Genomic DNA, 21,874 nt, shown 5'->3' on the forward strand with positions numbered 1-21,874 from the left:
CCTGTGGTAAATACCAAAAGGTGTAATTATTTGCAATTGATAGAGATTTTGGAATTTTAAAATGGCAAAAATAATGGCTAAAAGTTTCTCAGTTTGTTCAAAGACATAAGTTCACAAACTCAAGAATAGCAGTATCTCAAGGAAATAATTGGAATTAGACACATGGTAGTCAACATATTGAAAGCCAAAGCTAAATTGAAAATCTTGAAGTTGTTTGTAATTCCTTATCAAACCTCATCAGAAAGAATGTTAACTCCCATACAGGCCAACTCCAATTTGCCAATCCCTGTATCCTTAGTCTATGAGAGAGAAAAACGACACAATTCACACAAAGGAATGATTGCTGACTTTTCTTATCTGAATGAATGTAGATCAGAACACAGTGAAATGACAACTTCAAGGTGCTGGAAATAAAATCAGATTATTAATTAGAAATTTTATATTTTATAAAAATACCCTTTGAAAAATAACAATCATAAATAGAAATATTCAGAAAACAAGAAAAAACTGGATTAATGGATAGAGGGGTTAATTGATAGAGCAAATATAGTAAAGTATTAATTGAACAATTTAGGGTATTTTTATACAATTTTTTTAACATTTTGTATGTTTATAATTTTTCATAATATAATTTTGGAAAAAACTAGAAGTTCTTATGTTTGCTTTTAAAATCCTTAATGATTTCTTGTAAACCCTTTAGATATACCCTGTAGGAGGCTACTGACATGAAAGGTTATATCTAAACTTATATCTAAACTGGTGAGATCTTCAGTCTGATTCGGTCTTGCTGCCCACACTTCTCTTATTCCTTGCCTGGGATTTAAGAATACGAATGTATCCGTTTCAACAAACATGCTAGATTCTGTATCACATCTACTTTATTTCACTTAGCTTTTCTTCACAATGTCATTCTACGCTTGACCTCTGACAAATTTCTACTTAGCTTTTAAATCTCAGTAGACTTCTTTGTCATCTCTAACCAAGACCTCATCAGAAAGAATGTTCATTCCCACACTTTCAGTTTTCCAGTCCTTGTTTCCCTTAGACTGTAAGCTTACTGTATGATTATGCTTTTTATTTTTAGATATCTTATAAGTACCATAGCTCCTGAACTTCTTATATACTTAATGTTTTTGAGTCAGTGAAATGGTCTATTTTTAAAATCTATTTTAATGAGAAATAAATAATAATTTGCATCCAGGAATATTTATTCTATGAATATAAGCAGGGAAATATTTAATATCATAGTTTGAAAAATAGGATAAATAAAAGGAGACAACAGAGAGTAAAATAGTCAGGGGCAAATGAGATAGTAAAATAAAAAGGGAAAGGCCTCTGTTAGGGAGTATTGAAATGACAGTTTATTTTTCAACAATACTCCTCCATTCCTAGTTCTTTAATGTTCTTCTGTTTTCTTTCTGGAATCTCAATAACAAAATTTAGTGATAAAAATTAAAATAGAAGTCATTTAGAAGTAAATATTTTTATTTGTTGCCTATAGGTATGATGATAGATAAATATCAAAATAGAAAGCATTGTACTACGTATCTCTAATGCTTGGGAATTTTAGAAAGTTACTGTCAGAAGTTACTTTATTATAAAATTCTGCTGCCTACAAGAATGATCAAGTTAATATTGTCTTAACAACATTAAGTTGGAGCTTTACACATTTTGAATAAATGTTTTTGTAAAACAGATTTAGTGAGCCATTAACTTTTGACAAAAATTGGTCTTGTCAGTGTATATCATCATAATTTTATAAAAATTAAACTTTCACATTAACAAATTTTTTGCTACCAATATAGTTGAGCAGTGCTTCCAAATAAACAAATAAATAAATAATAAATTTATTTATTTATATTTTGAGACAGGGTCTCACTGTGCAGTTCAGACTGGCCTTGAGCTCACAGTGTAGCGCAGTCTGGCCTTGAACTCACAATGATCCTCCTGCCTCCATCCCCTGAATGCTAGGGTTACAGGCATGTGCCACTATGTCCAGCTTCCAAAATCATTTTGAAGAACTAAAAACAAAATAATGTATAAGAAAAATAAAGTAGTAAACTAATTAGCTTATATTAAATTTTGTTCTTTAAAAATATTGCTATATCTTGAATCAGTCTATTCTGTAATATTGTTGGGAAATTGTTTTGTCACTTAGAAATATTTTTTCCTCTACTTTCAATTTTGCTAGTAAACAAAACATTATTCAAAAGCTCACAATCATAAAAGGAAACATGTATATGACTTTCTCTTAGTCTTTTTTTGTGGCCCCAAATTCCTTATATATGAATCAATTTTTCTGACCACTTTTTTTTTTTTTTTTACATATAAGGAACACCTTTTCAATATATGAAGAGCTCCTTTCATTTCATCAATATTTGTTACATATAAACAAACTGTTATCACTAGCATTGTTATATCACATTTGATTTTCCCTTCAGGCTCTTCCATTAAGTTAAAAACCCAGGATTTGGGGATCTCTTTATTATGAAATAATGTAGTCCAGTAAATTAGATGTGATATTATAACATTTCTTGCTCAATTAAGAAGGGTTGATTGATACCATGTTAGAATGTGAGAAGTAATATTTATATCTTGCTATCTTATTATTATATATATACATATATTTTTGCTTAAATTCTTTTATTGGTACATTTTAGGTATATAATACATTTACATTTATCATTGGGTGCTTGTACCTGTACATGATGTATTTTGGTTCTTATTATTACATATTTATAAAATAATTTTAATATTAATCTAGCCTTTTATTTTGTTATTTTAAAGATTCCTTTAAAGCCTTTCTTCTTTTTAAAATTTTAACCACTTTTTTGTTTAGATAAAGAAAAATTGGTAAACATGATCTCTTAATTTAAATAATATAACTGGAGGGGTGGGGGGTGGAAGGGAGAGCAGGGGAATGGGGAAAAAATAAGAACCAAGATGTATCATGTACAGGTACAAATTCCCAATGATGAATGTGATCATATTCTATACATAAAACATACCAATAAACTTAATGAATAATAAAAAAAGAAATCAACAGTATTAAAGAATTTGTAACCCAGTAACAATTTAGAGTTAAGGCAAGGAAAGCTATTTTAAGATGTTTTGCAGAGAGAAGAGTATTTTCAAAAAGATATGTCATATTAATTCCAAAATGGAAAAATCAGCCACTAGAGTAACTTAAATATTCAATACGGTGTTTTTTTTTCAGAAATTTGATAAAATTTCATGCTAATATGACCAGAGGGGCCAGAAATTTGGCACTTCTTTAAAATGGAGACTTAAAAAATGTACATGAAAGGTGCATCTAATGAGCATTTGCATATAATATTCAAATAAAGAAATGCATATGAATTTTGCAAAATCTGAGTCAGGCAATTATTTTATATGTAAAAATTTAAATGCAGAAATTTGAATATTTATTGAAATTTAGTTGGCCTAAACCTTAAAAGCTTAATTCCTTTTCAGGAGTTTTGCTGAACCAAATTTTAACTATCAATTTACACGTAAAGGGCCGGGGATTTAGCTCAGTGGCACCGCACAGGCCTCACAAGCGCAAGGTCCTGAGTTTGATCCCCGATACCAAAAACTAAACAAAACAAACAAAAACAAAAACAATTTACACCTAGGAGTACCTGAAAAAAATGTATGACGATATGCATTAATGTCTTTTTCCAGCAGTTGTACACATAGTCAGATGTGTCTTTCCTCAATCTTCAGTGACATAATATGATAGCAGGGAAATATTTTGAACTTTGGATCCCAAAAGAGATGAGAAGAAATTTGTAGTGTAGACAAAGTGAGACTTTAGATATGGTCACATGGAAGTTAAATTAAAAAAGAAAGCAGAAATATAGAAAAGCGTTGTTACCAGTATTTTTATACTTATTTTACATCAATTCTGGATTTCTTTTCCAAAACTAATTTCTTTCTCCCTATCCCCCACCAATGGTTTCTGTCTTACTAGTATACTTCATTTGCCTGCTCAGGCCTAAAGTTGCATCATTATTTTTATTTGAAGTCATCATTGCATCATATCCCACATCCTGCCCACCAGCAGATCCTTTTGGCTCTATGTTCATGATGTGTTACAGATCTGTCCATTTCTCACCACTTCTCCTCTACCACCATATTCAAAATTGTCATACTCCTTCATCTGGACTGTTGCAGTAGTCTCCTATTTCTGTTTCTGTCCCCTTTCTTGTGTTCTTGTAAGCCAGAGAATTCTTTTAAAAATGTAATTACCAATTCCCCAAGATGAATGTAATTATTATATATTGTAAGCATATACTAATTTTTAAAAAACTAAAAAATGTTTAGAAAGTTACAAAGTTGATGACACTTCCATGTTATCTATTATATTTATGGAAAGCTTAATTACAACTGAGATCATTTTTATAGATTATTCTTGGACAATGGTACATTTTTTTTTCTTTTTTTTTTGTATTAAATTCTTTTATTGGTACTTTGTAGGTATACAACACAATTACATTTCTCATTGGGAATTGTACCTTTACATAATGCACCTTGGTTCTTATTTTTCCCCATTCCTAGCCCTCCCTTCACGCCCTCCACCCTTCCCTATTTACAAAGACTTTATTTCCATTTTTTCCATTAATGGTACATTTTTGATAGTCATTTTAAATGTCATTTTATTACAGTAAAATTACTGTAATTTTATAATTGCTAATTATTGTCTTTTCTTAAAGCAACATACCAAGAGAAAAAAACTTTATGTCCTGATAAAAAAAATAATGTCAGTCAAGTCATTTCACTCCTTTACCATGGCTTTCTATCACAGTTGGTACAATCTTTACTGTGGCCTAAAAAGGCCTATGTCAGTAGTTCTCAAACTCGTGTCTGTATATGAGAATCACCCACCCAAGGAGCTTTGAAGTCATTATTGTTTGGTTGCTATTACTATCCTGAATTAACTGAAATCCAATCTCTGGGTTTGGGACCTGAATGTTTGTGGATTTTCAAAGCTCCCAGGAAGGTTTCAGAGGCAAAAGGGCCAAGATCCTTCTCTGGCTACTTGTTCCCCCTCACTGCCTACTGCTCTCCCCTTTGCTTATTCTGATCCATCATACTGACTTCCTTGCAACTCCTAAAGCTTGCCACAGAAGCTCATGGTTCAGGATCTTTGCACTTGCTACTATCTGCACTACAGCTAGCTTTGTGGCTCATTCTCTCACTCTTTTCCGATCCTTACTGAAATGCACCCTTGCAAAGGGGACTTTCTTGACCATTCTATCTAAAATAGGTGCACACCATTCATTTTACTTTATCTCCATGGCCTGTTTTAGCTTTCTTAGGGGTAGTTTTAATATTATATCACAATTATTATTTTTTCTTCTGCCCACCACTAGGATGCCAAATATATGAGGCAAAGGAATTTGTCTAATTTCTTTACTGCCCTATTTCAATTTTGTAGAACAGTTCCTGGAATATAATATAGTATGAGCTTAATATTTATTGAATAAATGAACAAATGTAGTTGAATTTCATGATATACACATGCCATATTATTGTGTCATATATTATGTCATAGACTTTAGATGAGGTTATTTAGGTCCTGCAAAAGACAAGATATTGTTTCTCTAAGTTAGGGTGGCAAATATGCAAAAGGATAAAAATAGAATACAGGTTCCTATATGCACCATAAACAATGTGGGAATGTAGGGACATTTTCAGGGATATGGGAAAGTACGTAAGATTTTCAAAGGTTGCCAGATACTTCAGAGTCACAATGAGGTCTGAGAACTTTCTCTGGTTACTCCTCCAACATCACTTCCTATTAGTATCCCTTTTGCATTTTCTGGTTCACCATATTGAATAAATTGTTCAATGTCTGTTTGAAACTTCTTTGTACATTCCTTGACTTGCAAAAGCTAGAGGCTTTTGGATGCAACTTAAATTATACCACTTAAATGCATATATAGGAGATAATAATTCAGAACTAAGTTAATGGAAAAAGAGGCATTGGCACATCAGTCATCTGTATTTCTGGTGTGGATTGAACAGGTACTACATGACTCTGAAGTCAAGAGTTCCTGCAGCAAGTTTTGAAATTCTTTTATCATTAGGTTTGTTACACTCTGTGCCCCACGACACCATAAAATACTTCACTACTTCATCTGCATTCCATTGCCTTAGTTTTTGAAAGTTACTACTGATGGGTATACCATTCTAGATTGACTCCTCGCCCCCTGTGTTTGATAGATGTTGCTCCACTCTCTTTTCATTTACCTTTTTTTCTAAAGAGAAAATTCCTCTCACCCTTATCTACCTCAGTAAATAATGTGTCTTCTCTGTCTGCTTTTAAAATTTTTCTCTTTATTACTAGTTTCGGAAAAAATGATCTGATGTGCTTTGGCATAATTTTCTTCATGTTTCTTGTGCTTGTGGCTCATTGATCTTGCTATTGTGGGTTTATAGTTATTATCAACTTTGCATACTTTTGAAGTATTATTCCTTCAAAGGAGCCCCCCCCCCCATGCATTGAAATTGTCTCAGAGCTCACGGATACTCTGTTTTTGCCCTTTATTATTACACTTTCTCTCTGGGTATTTTTTATTACTCCATTTTAAGATCATTAATCTTTCTTCCTCCAATGTCTAATATTTCTTTAGTCACACAGAGTATAGTATTTTACAGCTCACATGTGTTATGTAGAATTGTAAATCAATGGGTTCTCCCTGCTATTTCTCCCTAATTTGCAGAATTATAACTATGATGAGATATCAACACTCTAATTAGGTAATCTTGGCAAAATGAATTTTTAACATGCAGTTTAGGTTACTCGAGTCAATCAAAAGGGACATTATATTAGTAGGCCTATGTAAATACATGAGCCTTTTTTTTTTTGGTACCGGGGATCGAAGTCGGGTCCTTGCGCTTGCGGGGCAGGTGGCTAAACCACTGAGCTAAATCCCCAGCCCCAACACGAGCCTTTTAAAAAAGAGTTTTTCTCAGGATGATAGTAGAGGGAGGAAGTCAGAGGGCTGAGACACATGAAAGATTCAATGCACTATTGCTGGCTTGAAGACAGCAGGGTCCACATTAGAGATCTGAGAGTGGATTCCAGGTACCAAGAGTGACATTTTGTTTACAGTCAAGAAGCAAATAGAGACTTGAGCCCTATGTCCACAAGGAACTGGATTTTTGTTAATAACTGGAATAAACTTAGAAATTAATTTTTTTCATGGAGTCTGTGTCAGGACCTAGAGTACCCACACCATAATGGTAGTCTTGTAGAACTCTAATCATAAACTCCAGCCAAGTGCTCCAAGACTTCGACCTATACAATTGTACACTAACAAGTGCTAATTGTTTTAGGGTGCCAAGTTTGTAAGATTTTGTTGCACGGGAGTAGAAAATCAATTCATGCCGCAATGTAATTTTTATCTCTTGAAATTTAATTTGAATCTTTTTACATCTTTCATGTCTCTGCTTAACTTTTTGAACATAAGGAATACTATAATAAAACCTGTTCTAGTGTTCTTGCCTGCTACTTGTAAAATCGGTATCAATTCTGAGACACTTCCATTTGCTTGATTTTTCTAGGGCCTCATTGTGGGTCATGTCATTCCGTTTTTCTACATTTTGCAATTTTTTGTGAGGTGTCATACATGATAAATTTTACTTTGGTGGCTGCAGGATATCTTTGTTTTTCTCAAAATATTCTTGAGCTTTGTTGAGGGTGCAGATCAAATTTGGAAAAGGTTTGATTCTTTCAGGTCTTGACTTTGAGATTTGTTAGGTGGAAACAGAGCTGTATTTAGTCTGAGGCTTATTATACCCTATGAGGTAAGACCCTTTTGAGAACTCTACCCATTCTCTGTGACTTATGAGGTTTTCCAGTTTGATTGGTAGGAGTATTAAGTATTAGTCCCTTTAGTTCTTTTAATTGATTCCTTCTCTGATGTTTTTCTCACATGCATGAATTGAATCATCCTCAGGTTAATCCTTGAGACTAGACTTCACTGACAGTGAGGCTCTCTCCTCTCTCAGGTATTCTTCATGTGATCACTAGCTTCCTTTGTCTTCCTGGACCCCTAGCTCTGTCTCTTAAGCGCAGGAAGTGTATTATAGGGTACCTAAACTCCTCTAGCTGTGCTCTAGTGTAGAAATTCTCTTCAAGTAGTAAATCATAGGGCTTACCTTGTTTGTGTTTTATCTATCAGGGATCACTGGCCTTCATTGTCCCTAATGTTCTATGTTTGAAAAATTATGTCATGTACTTTCTTTAGTTTTTGTTGTTGTTTTGGGTTGGATCTTAAATTCATTTCCAGTTACTCTGTCTTGGCCAGAAGCATTCCTCTATGAATAACCTTTTGACATAAAATGGTATATTGAGATACACTATTCATTCCTAGAAAACATCTTGTTATCATAGTATATATTATACTGCATATGTCAATATGTGCCATGTATTATATATCACATTTATTTACAATACAGGCTTCAGTTGTTTTGCTATTTTGACATTTAAATAGAAGCATACAACTATTCTAATCAGATAAAAATGATCAGTAGAAGATAGCAGAGAGAAATGTAAATTAAGAGGATGGTCAGGGATTGGCAGTAAAAGAGATGGCCAAAACAAAATGATGAGAAAAGAGGAGAGCATATTGTAAAGACCAGTGAGGTGTGGGCCAGGGATTTAGCTCAGTGGTGCTGCAGCCTGCCTTGCAAGCGCAAGGTCTCAAGTTCGATCCTTGGTACAAAAAAAAAAAAACCCAGTGAGGCTGGAAGGAGAATAGAAATAATGATGAAGAAGGAAGTAATCCTTGGAGGGCCGCTTTTGTGCAATATGTTTTTCATATAATAGTAAGGTATGGTTTTTGTTCCCTACACATCCCCTTCTTTTTGTGTCTTTATACCATTCAATTCCAAACACCCTTTTCTTAGATGCATCTATAGTCATGTGGCCCTAAATGAAGAATATGATAAGTGAGGGTTATCATTTTTTCATTCAATAAATAATTTTAATTTATTATCTATACTAATGCAAGTCCTGGGCTACTATGTGAGGTGAAAATTTTAACAAGGTTGATGCATTTCTTTGACTGAAGGTAAAATCTAGTAAAAAAAAAATAGGTCATAATAGAATTTCATATGTGGTAATATAAGGTTAGATAGGGTACTAGGGGAGTCATAGAACACCACCTTCCCCAATGTAGGGGTTTAGATGCTCAAAGATAGCATTTCTGAGCTGAAATTTGAAGAATGAAGGTCTGGCCAAGGAAAGAGGAGAGAAGAATGGGAGAGTAATCTAGAAAAGGGCAGCAGTAAGTCTAGTTATCAATATCACGGCAAAGCTCAGTGTAGCTGGACCATAAACTGTGAGGGGTAAAAAGGATACTTGTTATGAAATTTGGGAACAGATTTCACTGTTACTTTCAGTATGCTGGTTTAAGTGGTGGCTAGAGACTAAAAAGTATTTGTGCTTAGGATTCCTGGCCACAAATCTCCTGGATATATAAGCCTGTTTATAGAAGAGGATCAAGGTTTCCGCTGAGATTTCTTTCTATATTGGCTTTACTACATACAGTCCTTTCTCATAATCTTGTAGCCAGGAACATAGAACCTAGTACATAGCAAAATGGGAATTTTCCAAGATTCTTAGTATTCTGACAGATTGCAGAAACTTAAGAAAGTGCTCTTATGTGTTCCAAAGATATAGGTATTTTGCCAGGGACTTTTCCAAACAAAGAAATGAAGACCAGGTAGCATGAAGCAATAGAAAGATAGCTATATTTTGGCTGTTTGATTTTAGGAAGAATGTTCATGGAGTACCATGCCAAATGACCTTCAGGGTGGAGCAGCTGAGTATCCTGAACACTATTCCCTTGATCTGGAGCATGTGTCACACCAGACAGAAAGAAATAAAGATGAAATAGCAGCCAGTGTATCACAAGCAAGGACGTATCCCAGTGGCCCACATTTTGGCATTTTAGAATGTAAACCAAGCAACTTTTTAATTGTTCAAATATACATAGTTCAAGGAACTGGCCAAATTACCCTCTTTGATCATCTGAGCAGTCATAAATCACTTATTAAATATTTTAATCAATTTTTGTTATTTATAGAATGCTGATAACTTTTAATTAGTACAATATCTCATAATACTTCATTGAGAATGATGCACAATGTACAAAGCAATATATCATTTAAATTACTTATGAGTAAAGCCATTCACCTCCCCCAGCTTTGTGTTTGACTATAAAATAGCCTTTGTACATATGTTAATATATATGTTTATGTATTAGTTTTCAAAATAGAATATGAGGGGAAGGAACAAATAATCCTAAATTCTCCACTCCTTCGTGACCAGATCTTTGTAAAAACATAGAGTTATGTTAGCATGATGGTCATGAGCATCTTCCAGGCTCAAATCTCAGCTCTGCAAAGTTGAGCAGGTTATTTAAACTCTCTGAGAATCTTAGTATCTATCAGTTTACCTATGTATGATATAGGTGGCTTAACAGAACTTTCATCATATGATTGTGCTGAAAATTAATTTGACTCATTCATGCTAGCACTAGAAACATAATAAAGGTTCAATAAGTGATTGAAATTATTGTTACTAGATCTTAGACTAATGGGTCTATGTTTTTTTTAGTTCCCTCTGTGATTTTTATGAAATTTATAGATACTTCTTTAGGAATAGATATGAATAGACAAAAATTCTGTATATCCTTTCAGAAATCTTACCAGCTTCTTGAGAGGCTTTTTCATTTCAGGTGGTCTGACTTTCTGACCAGAATTCTGTGTTTTATTTCATGGTAAATCCTTTCCTTGGCATTTTTACCACCCAAGACTTTGAAGTTCTCATTTAAGATGCCTGTACCCTGCCTAGTGGATCACTCCTTACAGAAACTTATCTTTTTTTTTTTTTGGTACTGGGGATTGAACTTAGGTCCTTGCACTTACACAGCAGGCGGCGAAACCACTGAGCTAAATCCCTGTCTCTCTTTTTAAAAATATTAATTTTATTGGTACATTTTAGGTACACATAATGATAACATCATCATATGAAATTTGTATCTGTACATGATATATCTTGATTTGTCTTTTTTTTCCTCTTTGCTTCCCTTCCCTTCAACCCATCTTACCCTCCTTATTCACAAAAGTTTTGTTTCCATATTTTCTTCTATTCTATTTTTTTCCTTTTTCCTTCCTTTTCCCCTCCTGCCTCTCTAGTTCCCCTTCCAATTTGAACATTTTCTTCCTATTTCATAATATTTATTATACATTTTGGTCCTTATTTACACTTTTAGTTTCTCATACCAGAGAAACTGTGTGATATTTGAACATGCATGTCCAATTTATTTCACTTAAGAGAATGGTCTTGGGACTGGGGATTTAGCTCTGTGGTTATGCCGCCTGTCTTGCAAGTGCAAGGACCCGAGTTCAATCCCCAGTACCAAAAAAAAAAAAAGTATAGTCTCAAAGTACATTCATTTACCTAGAAATGTCTTAAGCTTATCCTTCTTTATGCAGAGTAGCATTCCTTTGTAATAAAAAAAATCCACATCTTCTTTATCTAGTCACCAGTTGATGGGCATTTGGGCTGTTTCCAAGATTTAACTATTACAAAACGTGCTGCTATAAACATGGATGTGGATATATCACTATAGTATGATGCTTTTAATTCTTTTTTTTGTTTTCCATATTTGAGATTATATTAGTTGTGATCAGAACAAACATTTCACTTTGTACACAATTCTTAACACACGTACTAAAAATCTAAAAAAAAAATGTATTGTTTCTTTTTTAGTTATTCCAGTGATTTTCCAGCTTCAAATTTGGAGGCAAATTTTCTGAAAGAGGATTAAGTACCAGTATCTTCAAATGCTAATAAAGTGATACTTAAGTCCCACCAATTCACAATTTCATATCATATACACTACATACTCAAATTTTCGATCTTTTACCGAACATTAACAAAATTAGGCAAGCTGGATTACCAAAACCAAAAAAGATGTTACAGAGTGCACATAACTCTGACAGGACAATTAGGAAGTTGTTTTCTTTAGGAAACAATTCTACTAAAACAACATGGGAATAGGAGTCATTTAAAATATCCAAGACATATTAAATGCATGACTGCCTCCAAATTGCCATTTAGTATGCTTTATATTGCAGGATATAAAACTAACCCTCACCTATGGAATGTGAAACTGACACCCAAGACAGTCAAAGCCTGTCATAATTCAATATCCCACTATTTTCTGGTTTCACCAAAAAATAAAAAAACAGCAAATGATTTCACCTCTAAAAAAATTATTTACACTTAAAAAATGTGATGAAGTGGGATTTCTTCCTTTTTAGAAATGTTTCTAGAGCTACTAAAAAACTTGCATTTACGAAATAGTTGATAAAAATATTCCTCTTGATTGTACAAGAAGGAAGACAGGGACGGCTGATAAGACATGGTATGTGGTCATCAGACTTGGCTTCTTTCTCCACAGCTTCTTCAGAGGCTGCACTCTCCTCATTTTCAATTTCTCTGTTTTCTGAGGGTAAATTTTCCTTAGTTTCTTGATTAGCCACTTCGGCCTGTTTTCTCTTTGCTCCCCTTTTCCCTTTTGCTTGCACGTTTTTGTCTGAAGATTTATCCTTTCCTGCTGTCTTTTTTGGTTTCGTTTCCACTTTTGCAGAAGCAGATTTAGTCAACAACCTCGCCAATCTCCTCTTGGGCTCCTCCTTCCCCGCCCCTTTGGCTGAGCTGATCTTCCTCTTGGGCATCTTGGCAGGGCCAGGGTGCATGCAGAAGCTGTGGGCAGAAGCCTTGTTGAGTTATGCTGCTCTGCTGCTGCCACTCCCCCACTGCCACAGTGGCTTGATGCTTATTTCTTTCAAGAAGATACCAAGAAGGAAAATAGCTGGGTCAAATGGATCCTCTGGTTTTGGTTTTTTGAGGAATCTCCACACTGACGTCCACAGTGGTTGCACCAGTCCACACTCCTGCCAACAGTGGAGAAGGGTTCCTTTTTCCTTTTTCCAGCATTTGTTATTGGGTGATTTCTTGATAGTAGTCATTTTTTTCTGGAGTGAGATGGAATCTCAATGTTGTTTTCATTTGCATCTCTCGAATGACCAGTGATGTCGAACATTTTTTCATATATTTATTTGCCATCTCTACTTCTTCATCTGAAAGGTATCTATGCATTTCAGATGCTCATTTTTGGATTAGGTCTTTAAATTTGGGGGGCCTGATTTTATGAAGTTCTTTATATATTCTATATAGTAGTCCTTTGTCTGAGGCAAAAAGTTTTCCTGATTTTTAGGTTGTTTCTTCGCTCTGTTGGTGGTTTCTTTTGCTGTGCGAAAGCTTTTTAATAAGCTGAGATCCCAGTTGTTGATTCTATGTGATAATTCCTGTGTGATTGGGGTTTTGTTCATAAAGTCTTTGCCTACACTATATCTTCAAGAATTCTGCCTATTCTATTTTCCAGTAGATTTAGTGTTTCTGTTTTAATATTTAGATTTTTGATCATTTTGATTTAGTTTAGTGCATGTGAGACAGATAGATCTAGTTTTGTTCTATGGGATATGGAAAGCCAGTTTTTCCAGCACCATTTATTAAAGAGGCTTTCTTCCAATAAAGATGTTTGGCTCCTTTGTCAACAATCATGTGGCTGAGTATGTTTGGAGTTGTTTCTGCATCTTCTAATCTGTTCTATTGATCCTCAAGTCTGATTTATTTATTTTTTCCAGTACCATGTTACTTTTATCACAGTAGCTTTGTAGTATAATTTCAAGTCAGGGATTGTGATGCCCCCTGCCTTGCCTTTGTTCTCCAGAATTGATTTTGCTACTCTAGGTCTCTTCTGGTTCCAAATAAATTTTAGGATTGTTTTCTCTAATTCTGTGAGATGTGATATTTGTATTTTAATTGAGAGTACATTAAATCTGTATAACAATTTTGGAAGTATGGCCATTTTTACTAATTGATTCTTCCCACCCAAGAACAAGGGATGTCTTTCCATTTTCTAATATCCTCTATGATCTCCTTTTTTGGAGTTCTGTAGTTTTCAATGTAAATGTCTTTTACTTTCTTTGTTAGATTGTTTCCTAGGGATGCTGTAGTAAAAGATATTTTTTCCCTAATTTCTCTCTCAATGAGTTTGTTATTTGTATATAGGAATGCTGTTGATTTTTGAGTGTTGACTTTGTATCCAGCTATGCTACTGAATTTTAAATCTAGAAGTCTTTTGGTGAAGTTTTTGTGTTCTTCTGTGTAGAGTATCATGTCATCCACAAATGATATTCCTTTTATTTTGTTCTCTTGTCTAATTACTCTGGCTAATGTTTCCAGAACTATATTGAATAAGAGTGGTGATAGTGGACATTCTTGTCTTGTTCCTGATTTTTGAGTGAAAGCTTTCAATTTTTTTCCATTTAGTATAATGTTGGCTGTTGGTTTGTCATGGATGGTTTTATCAGAATGAGATAAAGACCATCCAATTTTCTGTAGGGTTTTATTATGAATGGGTGTTGGAGTTTGTCAAACACTTTGCTGCATCTTTTGAGATGATTGTATGGTTTTTGTCCTTGGCTCTGTTAATATGGTGTATTACATTTATAGATTTGCATATGTTGAACCATCCCTGCATCCCTGGGATGAATCCTACTTGGTCATGATGTATAATCTTCTTGATGGTTTGCTGCATTGTTTGCCAGTATCTTATTGAGGATTTTTGCATCCATGTTCATTAGGGAGATTGGGCTGTAGGTTTTGTCTTTTTTGTTGTTGGATCCTTCTCTGGTTTTGGTATCAGTGTAATGCTTGCTTCCATGAATGAATTTGGAAGTACTGCTTTTCTTTCAATTTCATTAGAGTTTGAGAAATAGTAGCATTAGGTCTCTAAATTTCTTGTAGAATTCAGCAGTGAACTTTCCAGGGCCTGAACTTTTCTTTGTTGGTAGGTTTTTAATTACATTTTCAATTTCATTGACTGATATTGGTTTATTTAGAATTTTTATATTTTCTTGATTCAGCTTTAGTGACTCATCTAGGAATCTGCCCATTTTTTCTGTTTCCCATCTTATTAGAATACAGGTTCTTGAAGTAGGTACTGATGATCTGGATTTCTCTAGGATCTGTTGTGATTTCACCTTTTTCACTCCTAATTGCATGGATTTGAGTCTTTCCTTTTTTTTTTTTTTATAAATTTGGCTCAGGGTTTGTCAATTTTAATTAATCTTTCAAAGAACCAACTCTTTGATTCATTGATTATCTTATGATTTTCTTAGTCTCTGTTGCATTGATTTCTGCTCTGATCTTTATAATTTCCTCCTTTGTACAGCTTTGGGTTTGACTTGCTCTTCTTCTCGAAGCTTGAAGTTTAACATTAGGTTGTTTATTTGAGTTTGCTCTTTTTTTCTGATATGAAACTTCACCACTATAAATATCCATCACAGGACTGCTTTCATTGCATTCTATAAGTTCTGGTATGTTGGGGGTTTTATTTCACTTTTTTTTTTTTTTTTGGTACTGGGGATTGAACTCGGGACCTTACGCTCCTGAGGCAGGCGGTGGAACCACTGAGCTAAATCTCTGGCCCTAGTTCTAGTATGTTGTATTGGTTTAATTGTAGAAACTGTCTAATTTCTTCTTTAATTTCATCTGTGACCCATTGGTTGTTCAGGAGAGTGTTATTTAATTTCCATGTGTTTATAAAGTTCTTCTGGTTTCTTTTGCCATTGATTTCCAATTTCATTGCACTATAGTCTGATAATGTGCATGGAATAATTTCAATACCCTTGCATTTATTTAAGCATGTTCTACAAGCTAGTGTATGTTCTGTTTTGTAGAACATCCTGTGTGCAGCTGAGAAGAATGTGTATTCTGATGTTGTGGGGTGAAACACTGTAGACATCTACTAAGTCAATTTGTTCAAAGTTTGCTTCAGTTCTGACATTTTTTTTGTTGATTTTTTTGGTCTAGTTTATCTGTCTCTTTGTGATAGTGGGGTATTGAGGTTTTCCATTACAATTTCATTAGTGTTTATTTGACTTTTCATGTCTGTTTTATATAGTTGGGTGTGCTGGAATTTGGTGCATATATCGTTATAATTGTTATCTCTTCCTCTTGGAGTGCTCCTTTTACAAGGATGTAGTGACCTTCTTTGTCTCTCTCTCTTTTTTTGGTACTGAGAACTGAACTCAGGGCCTTGCACTTGCCAGGCAGGCATTCTGCACCTGAGCTACATCCCTGGCCCTCTTCTTTGTCTTTCTTAATCAGTTTTGGCTTGAAATCTACTTTGTCTGCAAATAGAATAGGTACCCCTGTTATTTTCAAAGTTTCTGTTGCATAGAGTATTGTTTTCTATCCTTTGATTTTCAGTCTATGAATTTCTTTTTGAATTAAATGTGTTATATGCAGCGTATTGTTGGATCTTGATTTTTGATCCATTCTGCCAGTCTATTTCTTTTGATTTGTGAGTTGAGAACATTTACATTGATGGTTATAACTAGATGTATTGACTTATCCTTGTCATGTTATTTTCCTGTTGTTTGTTCCCTTTCCCCCCACTCCATTTAATTACTTGCCTTGTCTGGTGGATTCATTTTGTTGGGGTTCATGGAGTTGTATTCCTCATTATCTCTTTCTAGAACATCCTTCAGAACATTTTGGAGTGCTGGTTTGGTGGTCATGAGTTTCTTCAGGTATTTTTTATCTTTGAAGTATCTTATTTCTTTATCACTTTTGAAAGATAGTTTTATCAATCTGGGTTGGAGTTTGTTTTCTATTAGGGCCTGAAATACTTCACTCCAAACTCTCCTTTACTTCAGGATTTGTGCCAAAAAGTCTGCTGTAATTCTGATGGGCTTTCCTTTGTAAGTGATTTCTTTTCTCTAACAGTTTTTAATATTCCGTTCTTGTGTTTAATTTCTGAAATCTTGACTATTATATGCCTTGGGGTAGATTTTTTTTTTGATCATGGCTGATTGGAGTTCTATATCCCTCACTTATCTGTATATGTGCTGCCGAAGCGAGCACAGACTCACTTATCTGTATGTCAAATTCTTTTTCTATGCTTGGGAAGTTTTCTGCCATTTCTTCTGTGAGCAGTTTTTTATGTTGTTTGCACTATCTCCTACTTCTTCATTCACTCTGATCAATCTTATGTTATTCTTCTTTGTATCATCTAGCAGCTGTTGGGCTGATTTTTTGTGATTTCTTGCTATTTTTAAGACATATTTGTATTCATGATTGCTAACAGCAATCTTGTCTTCTATACCTGATAATCTGTCCTCACATTGTTTCACTCTGCTGTGTATACTTTCAATGAAATTTTTAATCTCTTGGATAGCTGATTGAATTTGTTTCATGGATTTTTTTTTCCTTTCTATGTTGGGCATTCATGGTTTCCATCATTTTCCTAATGTCCTCTATTAACAAAAAATCTGTATCTTCTCTAGATTCACTATTCATGTCCTTTGTTATGGTCATCATCTCTAAAGTTATATGAGATTAAGTCTGATTTGATTTTTTTCTAGAACCTGGTTCATCTGCTTTGTTACTTCTGTTATTTCCACTCAGAGAGTCCAGGTGGGTGGCTTTTGAATTGGTCCACCTCATTGCCCACTGGGTTTGCCTTTGGTAAGCTGGAAGTCTTGGGTTATATCTTGCTTTTGTGTCTTCTCATTTTCTATTTCCTTTTTAGTTTAATTCCTGTGTTGATGCTCATAAATTGTTTATGGTAGGTATCTTTATTGCTAGTATTGTGAACACTTCAGAAATGATTACTTCTCAGAGATATCTCCCCAGTGTAGCTGGGTTTGGGTTTTGTGTCTGTTGCACAATCCTACCTTTTCAATTTATTGGAGATGAGAAATTGTTGCCTGATTGGTCTAGCCCCTACTTCTTTGGCAGTGACTTTTAGTATTATGACTGTCAGGCAATCTCAGTCTTGACATACAAGGGAAAACAACTGATTAGAATGGTTATGTCACCTTGGCTAAAGTAGTACAGTCAGTAACTACAACAGCATCAAACACATGCTAGAAAATGACAAACTGATAACTATTAATTTTCTACCTTTACCAATATGAAAAGGATTTGTAGTTATATACAAAATTTAAAACAAATTAGAAAATTTTGTACAGTAAATATCCTCTCAGTATGGTGATTTTACCCTCAGGGGAATAAATTTAAAAAGGGTTAGAAGAAAAATAGATAGAAGAAGAGAGAGGGATGAGAAGCAAGGCTGCAGGATAAAGTAAGATTGTGCAAGATTTAGGAACTGGTGAAGAAGACAGGAGTAAAAGAAAGAAGAAACAGAATCAAGAGCAGAACAAAATAATAACAAAAAGAAAAAAAACTAGAAACAATGTTCTCCCTGGTATAAAAAATATATATCAACAAAACCAGAAAAATTAGAAAAAAGTTCAAAAGCAAAAGGTAGAAAAGCAGAAAAAAGAGTCCACTTCAGAGCATGTCTCTGCTGTCACTGACAGAGAGTGCACACAAAGCCCAGATCCATGTTAACTGGTCCCAGCAAGCTAGAAGTAGAATTATGGTGGTGGTGGATAATCCCAGCAAACTGGACCTTTAGTTCCATTAAAGTTTGTGCCACTTCTGCTTTCTGGCTATGAGGCTGGGACCTGAGATTTCAGTCCACAACACTCTGAGTGCCTCCTGAAGGCTTGAACTCAGCTCTCTGATCTCTTGGCAGCTTGAAATTGGTTGCCGCTCTCTCTGACACTTGGAGCCTCTAGACAGAGCCAACCTGCAGTTTCTTTGAGTTCTGACTTCTGGTTGACCCCTTTCCAAAATGGCTGTTGGTCAAGTGCCCTCTCCTGGAGTGGGGGGTGTCTGAACTCACCAGCCACTGCAGTCTTCAGCATCCACTGCTTCATTCTATGGGTGCATGTCTCTGTGGAGGGCTCTGGTATTGCCAGTAGTCACTGTGCCTCTGCAGGTCCAAGCTGCCCCTCCCACACTGAGAATCATGGCTCAGGGAGAAAGTGCCACTTGCTACCTCCCTCTTCTGCTTTGTGGTCCCTCTCTTCACTCTTCCTGTGGACTGTAATTCTCTTTTCAGATCTTTGCTGGGTCCCTGGGACCTACTTCCCTCCTCCTTCTCTTCCTCACATTGCTATATTCCAGAGTCTGGATTTCAAATATTGGCAAGGGTGTTTCTCTGCTGCTCACCATTCTGCCATCTTCCTGTATCACTCAAGAACCCATCTTTTTGTCTTTTTAAAAAAGTTATTAACATTGGCATTGACTTTGATAGATCTAACACTCAATAATGTTTGGTTAATTGCCATCCAATAGTCCAAATTCTTTTCAATTCCTGTTTTATTTTCATTCTCATCATGCAGGGATCTGTACTGAGTAGAGGAAATGAGCTAAGGGCAGAGAAAGCAGTCTGGGCAGGTTCAGTATGAACTACTTAAAGGAGGAACCAGAGTTATGGTCCTTTTAATGCCATAAAAATGATGCCACTGAAGAAAGGCCTTTGCAGTTTACAGGTTGCTCCTCATCTTCAGTAAAAAAGAGAGGGAATTTGCTCTGTTTGGGGGAGTTTCTGCCTCTGAGGAAAGGAGAGACATTATGTTCCTGTAATCACATTCCCACCAGTGAATAATTGCAGAATTTTAAAACATAGTCCAATTTTTCAAAAACACAAATTAAAAACTGATTTACTGCAAGTTTGTTTTTCACTTCTGACAGCAACTATATGTCATAATCTGTCAAATTCTTTCCTTCTAGATAAGGAACATGCGTTACCATGAAGAGAGTGAAATAGGCTCCTTTCCTATATTCTCTTCCAAAGTTAATCTCTATCCCTCCTTGGGGAGAATAATGACATTAAAATTGGCATTATAGATGTGTGTTCAAAATACTTGTAAGAGTCAGGAGTCTAAGTGACATTATTATCATGATCTTAGCCAACATTGACCGAGTACATACTATGCACCAGATATTGAGTGCAGTTTAACTTCTGCAATCTTCAAAAACTGTTAGAGAGTAAGTGGTCTTATTATTCTTGTTGAAGCTGAACTCATAGAAGTTAACTAATTTTCTTAAGTTGACTCAGTCAACAAACATCAGGGCCCGACTCAACTATGGGACTCTGTCTCCAAAGCTCCTGATCTCAACCACCTCCACAATAGTTGGAATCCTTCCCCACTTGACAATATACTCGGTGAACTTCAAGATAGTACATAAATGGTGTTACTTTCCTTACCTTTATAACTATCCATTTACTGTTTCTTTTCTTGGCTCATTTCCTCTCTCCTATTCCTTTTGATAATTTCATCAGAGTCCTCTCCATGTGGAGGGAGGTGCACACTAGGAAGGAGAGGTTTGATCAGTTGAGAGAAGGAAATTGTATTGCATAAATTAAATGAGATCAATTTTAGAGGAGAAGGAAAAATTCCAAAGGCCTTGAAAAGAGGGATCCATGGTCTTTGCAGACAAAAAGTTGCATGGAGCAGCCTTAGTAATAAGTCAATACCACTATTAAGTCAGATATGAGGAATGGGGCTGTGGACACTCAAAAAGATCCTGTTCCTTGGCTTTGGTGGTGAATTATATGAAAATCTAAAGTAAGAATTAATCCAAATTATCTTCAAATTTTTCCTCCAAAGTGAAGAGGAGGTAATATCTTGATACCAAAGTCAGACAAGGATACTATGTGAAAGGATACTGTGTTTTTTTATATTTTGATCTTTTTTATATATGCATATTTTTAGTTTCTCATAAAAGGGAAACCACATGAAATTGAAGCTTGTGTGTCTGACTTATGTCACTTAACATTATGTTCTCAAGTTGTGTCCATTTGGCTATGAATGCCTTAAGTTTATCTTTATGGCGGAGTATACTCCATTGTGTATAAATACCACTTTCTCTTTATCCATTCATCTGTTGATGGACATATGTGCTGTTTCCAAGGTTTAGCTATTAAAAATTGTGCTGCCATAAACATTGATATGGATGTATCCATGTAATACAATAAATAACTCTTTTGGGAAGATAATTGGAAGGAGGATAGCTTGTTAAAATGGAATTCCTATTTTAGGTTTTTGAGGAATCTCTACACTGATTCCCATAGTGGATGTAGTAGTTCACATTCCCACCAACAATATACAAGATTTCCTTTCTTCCCCATATCCTCATCAGCATTTGCTTTTATTTGAATATTGAATGATAGTCATTCTTTCTGAGGTAGCACTATATCTCAATGAGTTTTAATTTACATTTCTCTAATTGCTATTGAGGTTGAACATTTTTCAGCCTTAGTGTGTTTATTGGCCATTTACTTCTTCTGAGAAGTGTCTGTTCATTTCAGTTGCCTATTTTTTTGATTGGGTCTTTTGTTTTCAGGCACCTAATTTTTTTTTTTGAGTTCTTTATATACCCTAGATGTTAACATTCTGTTCAAGGAATAGCTGGCAAAAATTTTTCCCATTCTATAAATTGATTCTTCACTCTTGGTTGTTTCCTATGCTGGGCAGAAGCTTTTTAATTTGATATTATGCCATTTGTTTATTCTCAGTATTATTTCTTATGCTATGGGTATTCTGTTCAGAAAGTCCTCAAGAATTAACCTATTTTTATCTTCTAGCAGATTGTTTCTATTTGAACATTTAGATTTTTTGATCCATTTTTATTTTACTTTAGTACATAGTGAGATATATGGCTCTAGACTCAATCTTCTTCATGTAAATATCCAATTTTCCCAGCACTATTTATTAATGAGGCTCTTTTTCCTCCAGTGTGTGTCTTCAGCTTCTTTGCTAAAGAATGTACCTGGGGTTGTTCCTGCTTCTTTTATTCTGCTCCATTTATCCACATGCCTGTTTTTGTGCCAGTAGCATGCTATTTAAATCATAGTAA

At 34.8% G+C, this 21,874-nt stretch overlaps 1 pseudogene; it reads right to left on the minus strand.

The window, feature by feature from the left end:
* Nucleotides 1-227: 227 nt before the first annotated feature.
* LOC101710742 (non-histone chromosomal protein HMG-14 pseudogene) lies at nucleotides 228-12,762 on the minus strand (annotated as a pseudogene).
* Between the last annotated feature and the right edge of the window lie 9,112 nt (nucleotides 12,763-21,874).

This window comes from Heterocephalus glaber, unplaced genomic scaffold (assembly GCF_053883595.1).
Source record: "Heterocephalus glaber isolate CG9 unplaced genomic scaffold, H.glaber_assembly_v1.0 deba00001523, whole genome shotgun sequence".
Classification (NCBI taxonomy): Eukaryota; Metazoa; Chordata; class Mammalia; order Rodentia; family Bathyergidae; genus Heterocephalus; species Heterocephalus glaber.